The sequence below is a fragment of the Pongo abelii genome, chromosome 10 (genome assembly GCF_028885655.2).
Source record: "Pongo abelii isolate AG06213 chromosome 10, NHGRI_mPonAbe1-v2.0_pri, whole genome shotgun sequence".
NCBI lineage: Eukaryota > Metazoa > Chordata > Mammalia > Primates > Hominidae > Pongo > Pongo abelii.
The window spans coordinates 35,086,253-35,108,315 of NC_071995.2; the positions used below are offsets into that span (position 1 = coordinate 35,086,253).

Sequence of the window (22,063 nt, forward strand, 5' to 3'; positions counted from 1 at the left end):
CAAGAATGCAAGAACATTAGATCTCATGCATAACAGTACAAAAGGCAAGTGTTTTTAAAAGCTTTTTAATTATCACTTATGATCTAGCTATCATTATGCCTTTCTTTTGCACATTCCTTTGTGCCAGCTGAACAGAAATCTTCCCTGCTTTTCTATGTGTGCCATCCTTTCCTACTTTTTGGTTGCTTTGTGGTCTCAGTCTGACATTCCCTCTTCTGTCTTTGACCTATACAAATTGTCTCTGCTCTTTAACTCCTAGAATGATTCCATTTTATCTGTGGAGCTTTTGTCATAGCCTCTATCATAGTGAAAATATTTTTTAGAGAAAATAAGAATGATATACATAACAACTGGAAAATAGTACAAGACAACCTTTATTGCCACCTCTCCTGCAACATTTTCTGTTCCTCAATTTAAAAAAAAAAAAGAGTCTGGGTGCTCCTGTATTGGGTACATATATATTTAGGATAGTTAGCTCTTCTTGTTGAATTGGTCCCTTTAGCAGTATGTGATGCCCTTCTTTGTCTTTTTTGATCTTTGTAGGCTTAAAGTCTGTTTTGTCGAGACTAGGATTGCAACCCCTGCTTTTCTTCATTTTCCATTTGCTTGCTACAAAGGAATGTGCAAAAGAAACCAAGATGTATGGGTGGAAAGGTAGGTTAAAGTAAGGTTGTGGAGGGTCTTGATTTCTATATTAAGAAGCATAAACTTATGGGCATGAAATAAAGTTTTAGAAGAAGAAATGGTATAATGCTTTAGTGAGGGACCAACAATAGCTTTGTGTTTAACTTCCCTGTTCTGAGAAGCTTAGCAAAAAACAAATTCGGATATTTTTTCCCCTGGAAATTCTATGAAGGTTCTACTTTATATTCGCCATACTAAGCCAAGTGTTCTAGAAGTCTTCAAATAAATGTGTTAAAGTCCCTTAGTTCTTACATAGCTAGTACCCTGTAAACAATCTGGTCATAAAAATTGCCCCTTGATCTGAAAATATATCATTTAATTCAACAATGCCATCTCTATTTATTTTATCCAAGCTAGTGTTTCTCAGTGTGATCACAGGACTCCTGGAGGTCCCAAAGAGTTTTATGGGGAATAGGTGAGGCGAAAACTATTTTCATGATAATACTAAGATGCCATTTGCCTTTTGTTCTGTGTTGACATTTGCACTAATGGTAAAAAGCAATGATGCACGTAATAGATAGAATTGATGACATCTTAATCAGTAATTAAGTCATTGGCATCAAACTGTATTGGCAGTCATTGTATTCACACTCACACAAGGGCAGGTTTTTTTTTCCCTTAATAATAACTTTTAAGAGGAAAAACTGGTCTTGACAAAAAAGTTTGAAAGCACTAATGCAAAAAAGTAATTATGTGAGTGTAGAAAGTAAGAAAAAAAAGAAAAAAGAAAACAATCTGAACATCCACCCATAAAGGCTTCATTACATAAATTATGACATACCCAAATAACGGAAAACTGGATTCACTTCAAAGGGTGAAGAATTTCTTTGAGTATAGATGTTTAAATGTGTTCACGATATATTTTAATTGCAAATCACAGACTGAAAAACAATATATGTAGTACAATGGCATTTATCCATATATGTAGTACAATGGAATTTATCCATATATGTATATAAAATTATACATAGAAATACTTGAAAATCAAATGGTATCTGATTACATCAATGAATTACATGTAGAAAATAATTTTATTCACTTCCATTTGGGTTTTTCTGGTGTGTTTTTTAAACTTTTTTAACTCTAATTTTAGGTTTTGGGGTACATGTGCAGGTTTGTTGTATAGATAAATTGCATGTCACAGGGGTTTGGTACAAAGATTTTTTTCACCCAGAAAATAAGCATAGTACCCCATAGGCAGTTTTTCAGCTTTCAGTCTCCTTCCACCCTCCACATTCAAGTAATCCCTGATGTCGTTGTTCTCTTCTTTGTGTCCATATGTGTTCAATATTTAGTTCCCACTTAAAAGGGAGAACATGCAGTATTTGGTATTATCTTCTTGTGTTACTTCACTTAGGATAATGCCCACCAGCTCCATCTATGTTACTGCAAAGGACATGATTTAATTCTATAAAAAATAATTTTAAATGGATATAAGAATTTAAATAAGAATGCCCATCACAGTGTTATTTATCATTGTGAAAAATTGCAAAAATAAGTATATTTTATAACATAAATCATAGTATATCTGTCTATTCAAGGAAATACTGTACAACTATTAAATAAGGTTATAGAAGGACACATTGTCACAAGGAAATATGTTTATAATTCATGGTTTAGTGAAAAAAATTAAAATAGAACATATTTCTGAAAAAACATATACATATATAAATATTAATAGCTTTATGTCTACTTAATTGTATTGTCAGTGATTTTTATTTTCTTATTATCTGCTTTCTGATTTTTTTACTTAGTAACCTTTGTTAATTGGTAAATGATCCTATGCTACCAAATACCAAATTGAATAACACTTCAGAAGAAGAAGAAATGTTCTGAGAATAATACAGAATATTTGTCTTTGGTTGTAGGAAGATTTAAGAGATTACCTTATTTTTATTTCATTGTCATTATATTTGCACTGTGGCTTTGTAGACACCATATAGTTTCACATGTATTGCTTAATCCTCAAAACTCCTATCTGTAGAAATACCTGTGTACAGCAGGTATTTTTATCATTATTTTATATATAAGAAAATTGGGCATGTGTTTCATATTATGATTTACCTTCTGTCACTAGGCATGTACGTTATAACATATGCTGCCTCCAAATCCAGGGCTCTTTCTAATACATCATGATGTTTAACAGGAAATTTGTTCATGTGACATTTGAGAAAGAAAATATTACATCTAATTATTATTATTATTCATAGGTGCTGAAAATTGCACATAAACTTTTTTTAGTGAAAGAATTTTAACTTTATTTTAGGTGCAGGAGTTCATGTGCAGGTTATATAGGTAAACTTGTGTCATGGGGGTTTGGTGTACAGATTGTTTCATCACCCAGGTACTAAGTTTAGTACTAGATAGTTTTTTTTTCTTTATTCTCTCCTTCCTCCCATCCTCCACCATCAAATAGGCCCCAGTGTCTGTTGTTCCCTTTTTTGTGTCACTATGTCCTTATTATTTAGCTCCCATTTGTAAGTGAGAACATGTGGTATTTTGTTTCTGTTCCTGTGTTCATTTACTAAGGATAATGGCCTCTAGCTTCATCTATGTTCCTGCAAAAGACATAATCTTGTTCTTTTTTGTGGCTGCATAGTATTCCATGGAGTATATGTACATATTTTCATTATCCAGTCTACCATTGATGAGCATTTAGGTTGGTTCCATGTCTTTGCTATTGTGAATAGTGCTGCAATGAACATACATATTAATATGTCTTTAGGAATGATTTATATTCCTTTGGGTATATATCCAGTATTGAGATTGCTGTATTAAGTGGTAGTTTTGTTTTCAGGTATTGGAGGAATTGTCATGCTTCTTTCCACAATGGTTGAACTAATTTACACTCCAACCAATAGTGTATAAGTGTTTACTTTTTTTGGCAACCCCGCTAGTATCTGTTGTTTTTCGACTTTTAATAGTAGCCATTCTGACTCATGTGAGATGGTACCTCATGGTGGCTTTAACTTGCATTTCTCTAATGAGCAGTGATACTGAGCTTTTTTCATATGCTTCCTGCCCACACGTGTTTTCTTTTATAAAGTATCTGTGCATGTCCTTTGTTCATTTTTTAATTTTTTTTTGCTTATAAATTTAAGTTAGACTTTTGTCAGATTCATAGTTTGCAAGTATTTTCTCCCATTCTATAGATTGTTTACTCTGTTGATAGTTTCTTTTGCTTTGCAAAAGCTCTTTAGTTTAATTAGATCCCATTTGTCATTTTTGCTTTTGTTGCAATTGCTTGTGGTGTTTTTGACGTGAAATCATTGCCATTTTCTATGTCCAGGACAGTATTTCTTAGGTTGTATCCCAAAGGTTTTATACATTTGGGTTTTACATTTAAGTCTTTAATCCATCTTGCGTTGATTTTTGTATATGGTATAAGGAAAGGAAACTTTCTCTTTTTTTTAAATTTATAGTTTACGTTCTAGGGTACACGTGCACAACAGGCTGGTTTGATACATAGGTATACATGTGCCATGTCAGTTTGCTGCACCCATCAACTCATCATTTACATTAGGTATTTCTCCTAATGCTATCCCTCCCTCAGGCTGCCACCCCCCGACAGGCCCCAGTGTGTGATGTTCCCCTCCCTGTGTCCAAGTGACCTCATTGTTCAGTTCCCACCTATGAGTGAGAACATGCAGTGTTTGGTTTTCTGTCCTTGTGATAGAAACCATGGATAGATGGTTTCCAGCTTCATCCATGTCCCTGCAAAGCATATGAACTCATCCTTTTTAACGGCTCCATAGTATTCCATGGTGTATATGTGCCACATTTTCTTTATCCAGTCTATCATAGATGGACATTTGGGTTGGTTCCAAGTCTTTGCTATTGTGAATAGTGCCACAATAAACATACGTGTGCGTGTGTCTTTATAGTAGCATGATTTATAATCCTTTGTGTATATACCCAGGATTGCTGGGTCAAATGGTAATTCTAGTTCTATATCCTTGAGGAATTGCCACACTGTCTTCCACAATGGTTGAACTAATTTACACTCCCACCAGCAGTGTAAAAGCGTTCCTATTTCTCCACATCTTTAAGGAAAGAAAACTTTCAAATGCAGAACGTTCAATCTTCTGCATAAGACTAGCAAGTTACCCTAGCACCATTTATTGAATAGAATGTCCTTTTCCCATTGCCAATTTTGCCAAAAATCAGATTGCTGTAGGTGGGAGACCTTATTTTGGGGCTCTCTATTCTGTTCCATGGGTCTATGTGTCTGTTTTTGTTCCTGTACAATGCTATTTTGATTACTGTAGCCGCTTAGTATAGTTTGAAGTTGAGTGGCATGATGTCTCCAGATTTGTTCTCTTTGCTTAGAATTGCCTTGGCTATTTGGGCTCTTGATTCCATGAATTTTAAAATAGTTTTTTTTTTCTAATACTGTAAAGAATGAATGTCATTGGTAGTTTGATAGCAATAGCAATTGAATCTGTAAATTGCTTTTGGCAGTATGACCATTTTAACGATATTGATTCTCCCTATGCATGAACATGGAATATTTTTCCATTTGTTTACATTATCTCTGATTTCCTTGAGCAGTGTTTTATGGTTCTCATTGTAGAGATCTTTCACCTTTCTTGTAGCTATAGTTCTAAGCATTTTATTTTATTTGTGGCAATTGTAAATGAGATTGCATTTCTGATTTGACTCATGGCTAGGCTGTTGTTTGTGTATAGAAATGTGAATAATTTTTGTACATTGATATTGCATCTGAAACTTTGCTGAAGTTGTTTATCTGCTTAAGGAGCTGTTGGGCAGAGACTATGGGGTTTTCTAGATGTAGAATCATGTCATCAGCAAATAGGAATAGTTCGACTTCCTCTCTTCCTATTTGGGTGCCCTTTATTTCTTTCTCTTGCCTGATTGCTGTGGCCAGGACTTTCAATAGTATTAAAATATGTCAAATAGAAGTAGAGGGCATCCTTGTCTTGTGCTGGTTTTCAAGGAGAATGCTTCTAGCTTTTGCCCATTCAGTATAATGTTGGCCATGGGTTTTTCATAGATGACCCTTTTAATCGTGAGGTACATTCCTTTAATACCTAGTTTGTTGAGAGTTTTTAACATTTTGAATTTTATCAAAAGACTTTCCTGCATCTATTGATATAATCATGTGGTTTTTGTCTTTAGTTCTCTTTATGTGATGAATCACATTTATTGATTTGTGTATGTTGAAGCAACCTTACATTGCAGGGATAAAACCTACTTGATTGTGGTGGATTAGCTTTTTGATGTGCTGCTGGATTTGATATTCTAGTACATTTTTTAGGATTTTTGCATCAATGTTCATCAAGGGTATTGGCCTGAAGTTTTTTGTTGTTGTTGCTGTGTCTCTGACAGGTTTCGGCATCAGGATGATGTTAGACTCATAGAATGAGTTGGGGGGATTCTCTCCTTCTCAAATTTTTGGAATAGTTTCAGTAGGAATATTACCAGCTCTTCTTTGTACATCTGGTAGAATTCAGCTGTAAGTCCATCTGGTTCTAGGCTTCTTTTGGTTGGTAGACTATTTATTACTGATTCAATTTTAGAACTTGTATTGGTCTGTTTAGGATTCATTTTTCTTCCTGGATCAGTTTTGAGAGTGAGTGTTTCCAGGTGTGTATCCTTTTCTTCTAGATTTTCTCATTTGTGTGCATAGAGGTGTTTATAGTAGTCTCTGATAGTGGTATTTCTGTGGAGTCAGTGGTACCATTCCTTTTGCTGTTTCTAATTATGTTTATTTGGATCTTTTCTCTTTTATTCTTTATTAGTCCAGCTAGGGCTTTAATTACCTTATTAATATTTTCTTATTTTTTATTATACTTTATGTTCTAAGGTACATGTGCACAACCTGCAGGTTTGTTAAATAGGTATACATGTGCCATGTTGGTTTGCTGCGCCTGTCAACTCGTCATTTACATTAGGTTTTTCTCCTAACGCTATCCCTCCCCCAGTCATTTACATTAGGTATTTCTCCTGACGCTAGCCCCCCACCCCTTGACAGGCCCCAGTATGTGATGTTCCCCTCCCTGTGTCCGTGTGTTCTCATTGTTCAACTCCTACTTATGAGTGAGAACATGTGGTGTTTGGTTTTCTGTCCTTGTGATATTTTGCTGAGAATGTATATGTGCCACTTTCTTTTCATCCAACCTATTATTGAGGGACATTTGGGTCAGTTCCAAGTCTTTGATATTGTGAATAGTGCCACAATAAATATACGTGTGCATGTGTCTTTATAGTAGCATGATTTATAATCCTTTGGGTATATGCCCAGTAATGGGACTGCTGGGTCAAATGGTATTTCTAGTTCTAGATACTTGAAGAATCGCCACACTGTCTTCCACAGTGGTTAAACTAATTTACCCTCCCAACAACAGTGTAAAAGCGTTCCTATTTCTCCACATCCTCTCCAACATCTGTTGTTTCCTGAATTTTTAATGATCACTATTCTAACTGACACGAGATAGTATCTCATTGCAGTTTTGATTTGCATTTCTCTGAGGACAAGTGACGATGAGCATTTTTTCATATGTCTTTTGGCTGCATACATTTCTTCTTTTGAGAAGTGTCTGTTCATACCCTTTGTCCACGTTTTGATGGTTTTTTTTTTCCTTGTAAATTTGCTTAAGTTCTTTGTAGATTCTGGATATTAGCCTGTTGTCAGATGGATAGATTGCAAAGATTTTCTCCCATTCTGTAGGTTTCCCGTTCACTCTGATGATAGTTTCTTTTGCTGTGCAGAAGCTCTTTAGTTTAATTAGACCCCATTTGTCTATTTTGGTTTTTGTTGCCATTGCTTTTGGTGTTTTACTCATGAAGTCTTTGCCCATGCCTATGTCCTAAATGGTATTGCCTAGGTTTTCTTCTAGGGTTTTTATGGTTTTAGGTCTTACATTTAAGACTTCGATCTGTCTTGAGTTAATTTTTACATAAGGTGTAAAGAAGGGACCCAGTATCAGCTTTCTACATATGGCAAGCCAATTTACCCAAGACCATTTATTAAATAGAGAATCCTTTCCCCATTGCTTTTGTCAGGTTTGTCAAAGATCAGATGGTTGTAGGTGTGTGATGTTATTTCTGAGCCCTCTGTTCTGTTCCATTTGTCTATATATCTGTTTTGGTACCAGTTCTGTGCTGTTTTGGTTACTGTAGTGGTATTTCTGTGGAGTCAGTGGTACCATTCCTTTTCTTGTTTCTAATTATGTTTATTTGGATCTTTTCTCTTTTATTCTTTATTAGTCTAGCTAGGGCTTTAATTACCTTATTAATATTTTCTTATTTTTTATTATACTTTAAGTTCTAAGGTACATGTGCACAACTTGCAGGTTTGTTAAATAGGTATACATGTGCCATGTATACCTGAAGTCAGGTAGCCTGATGTCTCCAGCTTTGTTCTTTTTGCTTAGGATTGTCTTTGCTATGCGGGCTCTTTTTTGGTTCCATATGAAATTTAAAGTAGTTTTTTTTCCAATTCTGTGAAGAAAGTCATTGGTAGCTTGATGGAGTTGGCATTGAATCTGTAAATTACCTTGGGCAGTATGGCCATTTTCACGATATTGATTCTTTCTACCCATGAGCATGGAATGTTCTTCCATTTGTTTGTGTCCTCTTTTATTTTGTTGAGCAGTGGTTTGTAGTTCTCCTTGAAAAGGTCCTTCACATCCCTTGTAAGTTGGATTCCTAGGTATTTTATTCTTTATGTATTAATTGTGAATGGGAGTTCACTCATGATTTGGCTCTCTGTTTGCCTGTTATTGGTGTATAGGAATGCTTGTGATTTTTGCACATTGATTTTGTATCTTGAGAGTTTACTGAAGTTGCTTATCAGCTTAAGGAGATTTTTGGCTGAGACTATGGGATTTTCCAAATATGCAATCATGTCATCTGCAAACAGAGACAATTTGACTTCCTCTTTTCCCAGTTGAATACTCTTTATTTCTTTCTCTTGCCTGATTGCTCTGGCCAGAACTTCCAATACTGTGTTGAATAGGAGTGGTAAGAGATGGCATCCCTGTCTTGTGCCAGTTTTCGAAGGGAATGCTTCCAGTTTTTGCCCATTCAGCATGATATTGGCTGTGGATTTGTCATAAATAGCTCTTATTATTTTGAGATATGTTCCATCAATACCTAGTTTATTGAGAGCATTTAGCATGAAGCGCTGTTGAATTTTGTCAAAGGCACTTTCTGCATCTATTGAGATAATCATGTGGCTTTTGTCATTGGTTCTGTTTATGTGATGGGTTACATTTATTGATTTGCATATGTTGAACCAGCCTTGCATCCCAGGCATGAAGCTGACTTAATGGTGGTGGATAAGCTTTTTGATGTGCTGCTGGATTCAGTTTGCCAGTATTTTACTGAGGATTTTGCGTCAATGTTCATCAGGGATATTGGCCTAACATTCTCTTTTTTTGTTGTGTCTCTGTCAGGCTTTAGTATTAGGATAATGCTGGCCCCATAAAATGAGTTAGGGAGGATTTCCTCTTTTTCTGTTGATTGGAATAGTTTCAGAAGGCATGGTACCAGCTCCTCTTTGTACCTCTGGTAGAATTTGGCTGTGAATCTGTCTGGTCCTGGACGTTTTTTGCTTGGTAGGCTATTAATTATTGCCTCAATTTCAGGATCTGTTATTGGTCTACTCAGAGATTCCAATTCTTCCTTGTTTCATCTTGGGAGAGTATATGTGTCCAGGAATTTATCCATTGCTTCTAGATTTTCAGGTTTATTTGCATAGAGGTGTTTATAGTATTCTCCGATGGTAGTTTGTATTTCTGTGGGATTGGTTGTGATATCCCCTTTATCATTTTTCATTGTGTCTATTTGATTCTTCTTTCTTTTCTTATTAGTCTTGCTAGTGGTCTAGCTATTTTCTTGATCTTTTCAAAAAATCGGCTCTTGGATTCGTTGATTTTTGAAGGGTGTTTTGTGTCTCTATCTCCTTCAGTTCTGCTCTGATCCTAGTTATTTCTTGTCTTCTGCTAGCTTTTGAATTTGTTTGCTCTTGCTTCTCTAGTTCTTTTAATTGTGATGTTAGGGTGTTGATTTTAGATGTTTCCTGCTTCCTCGTGTTGGCATTGAGTGCTATAAATTTCCCTCTATACACTGTTTTAAATGTGTCCCAGAGATTCTTGTACGTTGTGTCTTTGTTCCCATTTGTTTCAAAGAACATCTTTATTTCTGCCTTCATTTTGTTATTTACCCAGTAGGAAGCAGTTGTTCAGTTTCCATGTAGTTCTGTGGTTTTGAGTGAGTTTCTTAATCCTGAGTTCTAATTTGATAGCACTGTGGTCTGAGAGACTGTTTGTTGTTATTTCTGTTCTTTTACATTTGCCGAGGAGTGTTTCACTTCCAATGATGTGGTCAATTTTAGAATAAGTGCAATGTGGTGCTGAGAAGAACGTATATTCTGTTGATTTGGGGTGGAAAGTTCTGTAGATGTCTATTAGGTCTGCTTTGTCCGGAGCTGAGTTCAAGTCTTGGATATCCTTGTTCATTTTCTGTCTCATTGATCTGTCTAATATTGACAGTGGGGTGTTATAGTCTCCCATTATTATTGTGTTGGAGTGTAAGTCTCTTTGTAGGTCTCTAAGAACTTGTTTTATGAATATGGGTGCTGCTGTATTGGGTGCATACATATTTAGGATAGTTAGCTCTTCTTGTTGCATTGATCCCTTTACCATTATGTAATGCCCTTCTTTGTCTCTTTTGATATTTGTTGGTTTAAAGTCTGTTTTATCAGAGACCAGGATTGCATCCCCTGCTTTTTTTTTTTTTTGCTTTCCATTTTCTAGATCGATCTTCCTCCATCTCTTTATTTTGAGCTTATGTGTGTCTTTGCATGTGAGATGGGTCTCCTGAATACAGCACACTGATGGGTCTTGACTCTTTATCCAATTTGCCAGTCTGTGTTTTTTAATTGGGGCATTTAACCCATTTACATTAAAAGTTAATATTTTATGTGTGAATTTGATCCTGTCCTTATGATGCTAGCTGGTTATTTCACTGTTAATTGATGCAGTTTCTTCATAGTGTCGATGGTCTTTACACTTTTGCATGTTTCTGCAGTGGCTGGTACCAGTTGTTCCTTTCCATATTTAGTGCTTCCTTCAGGAGATCTTGTAAGGCAGGCCTCGTGGTGACAAAATCTCTCAGTATTTGCTTGTCTGTAAAGGATTTTATTTCTCCTTCACTTATGAAGCTTAGTTTGGATGGATATGAAATTCTGGGTTGAAAATTCTTTTCCTTAAGAAAGTTGAATATTAGCCCCCACTCTCCTCTGACTTGTAGGGTTTCTGCTGAGACATCCACTGTTAGTCTGATGGGTTTCCCTTCGTGGGTAACCCGACATTTCTCTCTGGCTGCCCGTAACATTTTTTCCTTCATTTCAACCTTGGTGAATATGACAATTATGTGTCTTGGGGTTGCCCTTCTCGAGGAGTATCTTTGTGGTGTTCTCTGTATTTCCTGAATTTGAATGTTGGCCTGCCTTGCTTGGTTGTGGAAGTTCTCCTGGATAATATCCTGAAGAGTGTTTTCTAACTTGGTTCCATTCTCCCCATCACTTTCAGGTACACCAATCAAACATAGATTTGGTCTTTTCATCTAGTCCCATATTTCTTGGAGGCTTGGTTCATTTCTTTTCACTCTCTTTTCTTTAATCTTGTTTCTCACTTTATTTCATTAATTTGATCTTCAATTACTGATATCCTTTCTTCCGCTTGATCCAATGGGCTATTGAAACCTGTGTATGCTTCATGAAGTTCTTGTTCTGTGGGTTTCAGCTCCATCAGGTCATTTAAGCTTTTCTCTACACTGGCGTTTCTAGTTAGCCATTTGTCTAACCTTTTTCAAGGTTTTTAGCTTCCTTGCAATGGGTCAGAAAATGCTCCTTTAGCTCAGAGAAGTTTGTTATTACTGACCTTCTGAAGCCTACTTCTGTCAACTCGTCAAACTCATTCTCTGTTCAGTTGTGTTCCCTTGCTGGCAAGGAATTGTGTTCTTTTGGAGGGGAAGAGGTGTTCTGATTTTTGGAATTTTCAGCCTTTCTGCTCTGGTTTCTCCCCATCTTTGTGGTTTTATCTACCTTTGGTCTTTGATGTTGGTGACATACAGATGGGGTTTTGGTGTGGATGTCCTTTTTGTTGATGTTGATTCTACCACTTTCTGTTTGTTAGTTTTCCTTCTAACAGACAGGCCTCTCAGTCACAGATCTGTTGGAGTTTGCTGGAGGTCCACTCCAGAATCTGTTTGCCTGGGTATCACCAGCGGAGGCTGCAGAACAGCAAATATTGCTACCTGATCCTTCCTCTGGAAGCTTCATCCCAGAGGGGCACCCACCTGTATGAGGTGTCTGTTGGCCCCTACTGTGAGGTGTCTCCCAGTCAGGCTACACAGGAGCCAGGGACCCACTTGGGGAGGCAGGCTGTCCATTATTGGAGGTCGAATGCCATGCTGGGAGAACAACTGCTCCCTTCAGAGCTGTCAGGCAGGGATGTTGACGTCTACAGAGGCTGTCTGCTGCCTTTTGTTCAGATATGCCCTGCCTCCAGAAGTGAAATCTAGAGAGGCAGTAGGCCTTGCTGAGCTGCAGTGGGCTCTGCCCAGTTTGAGATTCCCTGCCACTTTGTTTACACTGTGAGCATAGAACAGCCTACTCAAGCCTCAGCAATGGTGGACGCCACTCCCCCTGCCAAGCTCTAGCTTCCCAAGTTGATCTCAGACTGCTGCACTAGCAGTGAGCAAGGCTCCGTGGGCGTGGGACCTGCTGAGCCAGGCATGGGAGGGAATCTCCTGGTCTGCCAGTTACAAAGACCGTGGGAAAAGTGCAGTATTTGGGTAGGAGTTTACCGTTCCTCCAGGTACAGTCACTCACTGCTTCTGTTGGCTAGGAAAGGGAAATCCTAGCCCTTGCACCTCCCAGGTGAGGTGATGTTGTGCCCTGCTTCGGCTTGCCCTTCATGGGCTGCACCCAGTGTCCAACCACTCCCAATGAGATGAACCAGGTACCTCAGCTGGAAATGCAGAAATCACCCGTCTTCTGCATTGATCTTGCTGGGAGCTCTAGACTGGATCTCTTCCTATTCGTCTTGGAAGCACCAACCCCACCTTATTAATATTTTAAGAACACCAACTTCTAGTATTGCTGATCTTTTGAATTTTTTTTTGTGTCTCAGTCGTCTTCAGTTCAACTCTGATTTTGTTTATTTTTTGTCTCTGCTAGCTTTGTGGTTGGTTTGCTCTTGCTTCTCTAGTTCTTGTAGTTGTAATGGTAGGTCATTAATTGGAGATCTTCGTAACTTTTTGATGTGGGCATTTAGTGCTATAAATTTTCCCCTTAACACTGCCTTATTTGTGTTCCAGTGATTCTGATACATTGTATCTTTGTCCTCATTAGTTTCAAATAACTTCTTGATTTCTGCCTTAATTTCGTTATTTACCCAAAAGTTATTCAGGAGCAGGTTGTTAATTTCTATCTAATTGTATGGTTTGGGGCCATTTTCTTAGTTTTGATTTCTATTTTTTTTTTTTTTGGACTGTGGTCTGAAAGTGTGACTGATATAATTTTGTGGGGTTTTGTGCATTTGCTGAGCGTTGTTTTATGTTTGATCATGTGGTCAGTTTTCGAGTATGTGACATGTGGTGATAAGAAGAAGGTATATTCTGTTGTTTGGGGGTGGAGACTTTTGTAAATGTCTGTTAGATCCATTTGTTCCAGTGTTGAGTTGAAATCCTGAATATCTTTGTTAATTTTCTGGTTCAATGATCTAATACTGTCAGTGGTGTGTTGAAGTTTCCCACTATTATTGTGTGTTAGTCTAGTTCTCTTTGTAGGCCTCTAAGAATTTGCTTTAAGAATCTGGGTGCTCCTGTGTTGGGGGCATGTGTACTTAAGATAGTTAGGTCTTCTTGTTGAATTGAACGTTTTACCATGATGTAATGCCCTTTTATGTCTTTTTCGATCTTTGTTGGTTTAAAGTCTGTTTTGTCTGAAATTAGGATTGCCACTTCTGCTTTTTTTCTGATTTCCATTTGCTTGATAAATTTTCCTCCATCTGTTTTTCCTTTTGAGTCCATAGGTGTCATTGCATGTGAGATGGGTCTCTTGAAGACAGCATACCATTGGGTCTTGCTTATTTATCCAGCTTACCACTCTGTGCCTTTTAATTGGGGCATTTAGCCCATTTACATTCAAGGTTAGTTTGGTGTGGATTTTATCCTATTATTTTGTTGTTAGCTGGTTATTATGCAGGTTTGTTTATATTGTTGTTTTATAGTATGACTGGTCTGTGTATTTCAGTGTCTTTTTTTGGGGGTTGGTAATAGTCTTTTCTTTCCATATTTAGTGCTTCTTTCAAAAACTCTTATAAGATAGGTCTGGTGGTAATAAATTCCTTTAGCATTTGCCTGTCTGAAAAGGATCTTATTGCTCCTTCACTTAGGAAGCTTAGATTGGCTGGATATGAAATTCCTAATTGAAGGCTTTTTTTTTCTCTAAGAATGTTGAATATAGGCCCCCAGTCTCTTCTGGCTTGTAGGGTTCCTGCTGAAAGGTCCACTGTTAATTTGATGGAATTCTACTTGTAGGTGATCTGCCTTTTCTCTCTAGCTGCCTTTAACATTCTTTCTTTCATTTCAACTTTGGAAAATTGGATAATTATGTGCCTTGGGGGTGATCTTGTGTAGAGTCTTACAGGGATTTTCTGTATTTCTTGAATTTGATTGATGGCCATTCTAGAGAGGTTGGGGAAGTTATCATGGACAATATCCTAAAATATACGTTCCAAGTTGCTTACTTTCTCCCCGTCTTTTTCAGGGATGCCACTGATTCATATATTTGCCCTTCTTACATAATTCCATACTTATCAGAGGTTTTATTCGTTCCTTTTTATTCTTTTCTCTTTATTTTTGTCTGATTGTATTATTTCAGAGAACTAGTTTTCAAGCTCTGAGATTCTTTCCTCAGCTTGGTCTATTTTGCTATTAATACTTGTGATTGCATTGTGAAATACTTGTGTGTTTTTCAGCAATATTAGGACAGTTAGGTTTTTTCTTATACTGGGTATTTCATCAGTCAGCTCATGTATCATTTTATTATATTCTTAGTTTCCTTGGGTTGGGTTTTATCATGCTCCTGAATCTGATGATCTTCATTCCTATCCATATTGTGAATTCTATTTCAATCATTTCAGCCATCTCAGCCCTGTTAAGAAGCCCTGTTTGAGAACTAGTGTGGTCAGTTGGATGACATAAGACACTGGAGATTTGAGTTGCCAATGTTCTTGTGTTGGTTCTTTCTCATCTCTTTGTTTGGGTGTTTCTCCAACTGTGGTGTAGGGTAAGTACAGTCAGCAGACTTCTTTTCTGGATGTTTTCACAGGGCCCAGGCACTGTTCAAGGTCTAAAAATATGGAACATTTCACAGATTTGTGTGACATCCTTGTGCAGAAGTCATGCTCTTCTTCTCTGTATCATTCCAATTTTAGTATATGTGTTGCTTATGCAAGCACTATAGACTTTCATTTGTTTGAATTTTTACATTTAACATGGTCAATTAATAAAAATATGTATAATTAACAAAGTAATGTAGCGATTTGTTTGGCAGAAGAAAGAATCCCTTGAGGACAAATCAAGCCTCATCTTGTAATTATTCATTCAACCTGATTAAATCCATAGTAGCCTTTTTTCTTTTTGCTTACATAGTTCTTTAAGCTGTTCCTGACAGTCGGATAAAGTTTTTAAAGCAGTTCAGCTCTTCATTTTATCTCAAGTGCCTTCTCATTAATACCCACAGAGGGACAAGACAATAATGTTTAAACACCCAGAAAGAAGAAGAAGTTCAAGAGACAATTACATCCACAACATCTCCTCTTGACTAGTGACTTTATTTCACAAAATTATAGTTTTGGAAGAACGCTAGAGGATATCTTGCTAAGCCTTAAAAATCTGTCATAAGTGGTCTCCATATCCTCTCTAAAAATCTCCATTAAGCAAAAAGGAATATCTTTTCTCCCAAGATGACTCATTCTAATTTCTGACATCCTCGAATATTATTTATTTTATACTGAGGCAATTATCTACTACTTTTTGATATCTACACATTAGTCTATTTTTTGTCTGTTTCCTTCTTTTAATCCCCCCTAAAGTTTGCTTTCCTGAGCTGCAGCCATTTTCTCCAATGCCTCAATCTCTCCCTTCCATTTTAAAGCACTGAAGACTTACTTTTTGTATTGATTTCAGTCATTAGGCTTCCCTCCCATTACTCCTCATCAAGGGCCACGCTGACTTTCTTAGAAAATTTGAAAGCAACTAATTCTGAGAAGGCTCATGGATAAAATCAGCAGTGAGACAACCAGCTGCCCATGGCAGGAGGAATCCAGCCACCCTGCTGCTCTAGCACAGCTCTCAGCTTTAACAAGAAATCAAAATGTCTCCTGGGAAAGTATGAAGGAATGTTTATTTCACTACCAAAATGTTGTCACCTTTGCCATGAAACAAAAAATCAAAAGAAAAGTTATGTTTGCATAGATGCAACCCAAACTGAAAGCTAGAATAAAATGGATTATATCTTTCCAAACTGTAAAAAATGTCTTTCTCTCTTGACCCACTCACACATTTTGGAATTTATTCCAAGAAGATAATCTAAAATATCTCCCAAAGATTTTCACAGCAAGTTGTTCACCACTGTTACTTATAATAGCAAAATCTTGGGAAATAAACTAAATGTCTTTAATTTGGTAATGCCAGAATGTTATTGAAATCTATATATGAGATATCTAAAATAGTCAAACCATAAAAGCAGAGATTAGAATGGTGGTTAGCAAGGCATGAGGAGAGGAGGATGTAGGGAGTTGTTTAATGGGTATAAAAATTCAGTTATACAAGATAAATAAGTTCTTCTGGAGATCATAGAAATATCCTATACAACATAGTATCTATAGTTAACATACTGTATTGTGCACTTAAAAATTTGTTGAGAGAGTAGATCTCATGTTAAGTGTTCTTATCACAGTCACACACACACATATACACATATGCAATAACAAATGTACATGAGGAAACTTTTGGAGATGATGAATATTTTTATTACCTTGATTGTGATAATGGTTTCACAGTGTTCAGGATGAGTAATATATACAAACCTACCCCCAGAGCAGACATATGCCTTCCTCTTGGCAGCTGAGGGAGCCGAGAGGATACTGTGGACATTAGAGAAGTATCTTCACAAGGGATTACCTGTGCACCAGGGATTGTTTAATGGCCTTACTGCAGAACACTTTGGTATGTGGGTGTCAAACACTGGTCATTATGTCAGTTTCACTTCAAGATGGCCTCACTTTTGCCATGCAACAGGCTGTTTTCCTACACACAGATATATGCATATGTTCAAATTCATCAAATTTTATGTTAATTATACCTCAATAAAGCTGTTAAAAATCTATGCTCCAAAATATTATGTAGATATTTAATTGCTATTTATAAAATATTTAATATGAGATTTACAATAATGTGTATTGTTTAAAATATTGGTTATAGAGTAGTATATACAGCATTATCACAATTTTATAAAATTAAACATATGTATACATTTGTTTCTGTTATGCATGTAACAGAAAGAGGGAGACAATGGAAATGAGAGAGGAAAAAGGAAGAGGAAGAAAGAAAGAGAAAATGTTTCTTCAGTTAAATAAAGCAAATAGCCAGCATTTTGCATTATACTTTGAGGGGTAACAAATTCCTCCATGGGAATCAATTGTTGGAAACCTAGCATTTATGCAAGGATTAAGAGATTTTCTTTGTGAAGAATAAGGTCCTAAAGGAACAAGTATATAGCCCAGTGGAAACTGTATAAACAACTGAGGACCAGCAACCTCGAAGAAAATTAAAACTGGATGTTAGTTATACTAAGTTACCCCAAAATTCCTGAGTATAAACTGAAAATATAAAACCATAATATATAATTATTTCATAAATAGCTATATATAAACATCTTGGCAAAATGTATATAACCATGCAGTTCCTGCCTGATACAGTATGTAGTGATTTATTTATTTATTTATTATTTTTTTCTTTTTTTATATTTTATTTTATTTTTTATTATTATTATACTTTAGGTTTTATGGTACATGTGCACAATGTGCAGGTTAGTTACATATGTATACATGTGCCATGCTGGTGCGCTGCACCCACTAACTCGTCATCTAATATTAGGTATATCTCCCAATGCTATCTCTCCCCCCTCCCCCCACCCCACAACAGTCCCTGAAGTGTAATGTTCCCCTTCCTGTGTCCATGTGTTCTCATTGTTCAATTCCCACCTATGAGTGAGAATATGTGGTGTTTGGTTTTTTGTTCTTGCGGTAGTTTACTAAGAATGATGATTGAGATGGAGTTTCTCTCTTGTCAATCAGGCTGGAGTGCAATGGCACGGTCTTAGTTCACTGCAACCTCTGCCTCCCAAGTTCAAGTGATTCTCCTGCCTCAGGCTCCCAAGTAGCGATCTGGCGACGGATGTGGCAGAGACAGGGATTTCACCATGTTGGCCAGGCTTGTCTCGCACTCCTGACCTCAGGTGTTCCACTCTCCTCAGCCTCCCTAAGTGCTGGGATTACAGGCATGCACTACCGCACCTGACCATATGTGGTGATCTAAACAAAAATATTTTTATTATTGTAAACACCTAAGGTAAAGAATCATTATAATGGTGATTCTCTAACATGCATCAGAATCAGCTGGAGGACTCACTTAACTATAGACAATATGTCTTCTCTCCCAAAATTTCAGGTTCAGTAAGTCTGAGATGGGGGCCTAGAATTTTCATTTTTAACAGATTCCCAGGTAATATTTAAGCAACTGATCTGATGTATGTATTGTACAACTGAACCACAGTTCTGACCCAGTAACTGCAATCTTGGGCTGCTTCCAACTCCAAAACAAAATATCATAGGAAAGGCACTGAACTTGAAATCAAAAGACCAAAGTCTGAGTCCTCGTTTGTTACCTACAAGGTGTAAAACAAAATCCCTTAGCACTATGAACTTTATTTTCTATGTTATTGGAGTAATAACACCTATTATATCTTTTAGGATTGTTATAAAAATAACTAAGGTAATATATATTAAAGGCTTTTATAATCAGTTAATATCTTTAGAAATATAAATTCTTGTTATATGCCTCAGTTTCAATAACTTTTAAAAAACAGACTTCAACTTCATTGTAAGTTCCTAACCTTAGGTCAAACCCACATTATGGCTCCTGACTGTCCAGAGAAGGCTAAGGAAAGATGACCAAATAAAGCTATGCTTTCCAACTTATGTCCCATTCGAATAAGGACAAAGATGTAGGTGGGAGTAGGGGCAGGGGTGAGGTGGCCTTTTGCTAGGAAGTAGATAAGCTGGGTTAGAGATGAGATGTGAGACAACTTCTCAGAGAGGAGAGGCTTGCTGCTAACAAGTGGTGCCATGGCTGCCTACCTCTTGGCAATCGTGATTCTAGATGATGGTACTTTCAGAATTCATAGAGGCCATGAGTATTTTTCTGGACCTAAATTGAGAGGTTTATATCTTAACTTTTGGACACTACAGCTTGGCCTACTTGGATCTAACAAATCCTCCTGTGTTAATCTGGCATTTGACCCTGGTCATGTTCTGACTTTAATTTAACTACAAGGGTTGAGTTTTGGCTTTCACCACATCTAACCCTAGTTCTCACTGCTGAAATGGGCCCGACATTATGGCTAAGAACTGATTATTGCCAGTGAATTCTGTCACTCTATGTCACAGTGTAGCCAAAAACGACCAGTATCCTATCTGGTATTATTTTATTTTCCACTGGAAAAGGCAGCAGCAGTACAACCAATTTTAGACCCTAACTGGATTACCAAAAATCTTAGAGTTATAAGGAAAGGAGAAATTGAAGTTGAATATGTAGCCTAGGATATGGCAATAACATAATATAAATGTGGAAATAATTATGTTCTAGGTCATTAATGAAGTATTAGATGTTAGTAAATACTCTGTCACTCTGGCCACCAGATCTTCATGATTTGGTTCTAATGCACTAAAAGCTACAATAGTTCTGTTTCTTTAGCAATATCCTAAGAACTGAGCTATTTTTTAAAAAATAACTCTACACATTGGCTTCAGAATTCTTCTTCCAGCATTAAAAGGATTCCCACCATCGTCATCATCACCTTCACTATAACATGACCATGGTGCATTTCTGAGCCTCAAACTCAACAAAAATTCCTTATAAAAATTAGGTCTCCATTTATATATGTAACATAATAAAACCATAATAACTTTTATTTTTTTCTCCTCTTACAAGTGTTAAGTATTACCTTTCCCAGTGTTTACTCACTTTTCAAAGACACACAGTCTTTTATACTTTTCAGTTTGCACTATTTTTATCCTGATAGTTCTGCTGCTTCCAGTGGGACTTCTAACAGAAATGAACACAAGAGATTCTTGGGCACAGCCTTGCACTTAGGCATTAAATCCCATCAATGATGTGACCTTTAAGCAATGGGACGTTCAGTTTTTACTCTCTCATATACATTTACAGGGGATTTCAAAAAATACATTTTATTGCTTCGAAACTTAAATCAATATTTCAGGGGTGGTTCCAAGATGGCTGAATAGCAACAGCTCCAGTCTACAGTTCCCAGTGTGAGCAATGCAGAAGATGGGTGATTTCTGCATTTCCAACTGAGGTACTGGGTTCATCTCACTGGGGCTCATTGGACAGTGGGGGCAAGACAGTGGGTGCAGCCCACTGAGTATGAGCCAAAGCAGGGCAAGGCATCGCCCCACCCAGGAAGTGCAAGGGATCAGGGAATTCCCTTTCCTAGCCAAGGGAAAGGGTAACAGATGGCACCTGGAAAATCAGGTCACTCCTACTCTAATACTGTACTTTTCCAACAGTCTTAGCAAGTGGCACACCAGGAGATTATATCCTGTGCCTGGCTCAGAGGGTTCCAATGCCAATGGAGCCTCACTCATTCCTAGCACAGTGGTCTGAGATTGAACTGCAAGGCTGCAGCAAGGCTGGGGGAGGGGCACCCGCCATTGCGGAGGCTTCAGTAGGCAAACAAAGCAGCTGGGAAGCTCAAACTGGGCAGAGCCCACCACAGCTCAAGGAGGCCTGCCTGCCTCTGTAGACTCCACCTCTAGGGGCAGGGCATAGCCAAACAAAAGGCACCAGAAAACTCTGCAGACTTAAATGTCCCTGTCTGACAGCTTTGAAGAGAGTAGTGGTTCTCCCAGCATGGAGTTTGTGATCTGAAAATGGACAGACTGCCTCCTCAAGTAGGTTCCTGACCCCCGAGTAGCCTAACTGGGAGGCACCCCTCAGTAGGCACAGACTGACATCTCACATGGCTGGGTACCCGTCTGAGATGAAGCTTCCAGAGGAATGATCAGGGAGCAACATGTGTTGTTCTGCAGTATTCACTGTTTTGCAGCCTCCGTTGCTGATACTAAGGCAAACAGGGTCTGGAGTGGACCTCCAGCAAACTCCAACAGACCTGCAGCTGAGGGTCCTGACTGTTAGAAGGAAAACTAACAAACGGAAAGGACATCCACACCAAAACCCCATCTGTATGTCACCATCATCAAAGGCCAAAGGTAGATAAAACCACAAAGATGGGGAAAAAACAGAGCAGAGAGGCTGAAAATTCTAAAAATCAGAGCACCTCTCCCCGTCCAAAGGAACTCAGCTCCTTGCCAGCAATGGAACAAAGCTGGACAGAGAATGACTTTGACAAGTTGAGAGAAGAACGCTTCAGATGATCAGACTTCTCTGAGCTAAATGAGGAAGTTTGAACCCAAAACAAAGAAGCTAAAAACCTTGAGAAAAGATAGATGAATGGCTAACTAGAATAACCAGTGTAGAGAAGTCCTTAAATGGCCTGATGGAGCTGAAAACCATGACTCGAGAGCTACGTGATGAATGCACAAGCTTCAGTAGCCGATTCGATCAAATGGAAGAAAGGGTATCACTGATGGAAGATCAAATGAATGAAAGAAAGTGAGAAGAGAAGTTTAGAGAAAAACGAGTAAAAATAAACTAACAAAGCCTCCAAGAAATATGGGACTATGTGAAAAGACCAAATCTACGTCTGATTGGTGTACCTGAAAGTGACAGGGAGAATGGAACCAAGTTGGAAAACACTCTGCAGGATATTATCCAGAAGAACTTCCCCAATCTAGCAAGAAAGGTCAACATTCAAATTCAGGAAATACAGAGAACACCACAAAGATACTCCTCAAGAAGAGCAAGTCTAAGACACATAATTGTCAGATTCACCAAAGCTGAAATGAAGGAAAAAATGTTAAGAACAGCCAGAGAGAAAGGTTGGGTTACCCACAAAGGGAAGCCCATCAGACTAACA

General features: G+C 37.6%; 1 long non-coding RNA gene and 1 other non-coding gene across 2 annotated transcripts in view; both read right to left on the bottom strand.

Annotated features, from left to right (window-relative positions):
• Positions 1–22,063, bottom strand: part of LOC129049100 (uncharacterized) — a 98,283-nt gene that overhangs the window by 2,771 nt on the left and 73,449 nt on the right. The gene's annotated exons all lie outside the window — the stretch shown is intronic.
• On the bottom strand, positions 15,076–15,182 carry LOC112135883 (U6 spliceosomal RNA). Its single transcript, XR_002917117.1, has one exon. It is a non-coding gene; the product is annotated as a U6 spliceosomal RNA (small nuclear RNA).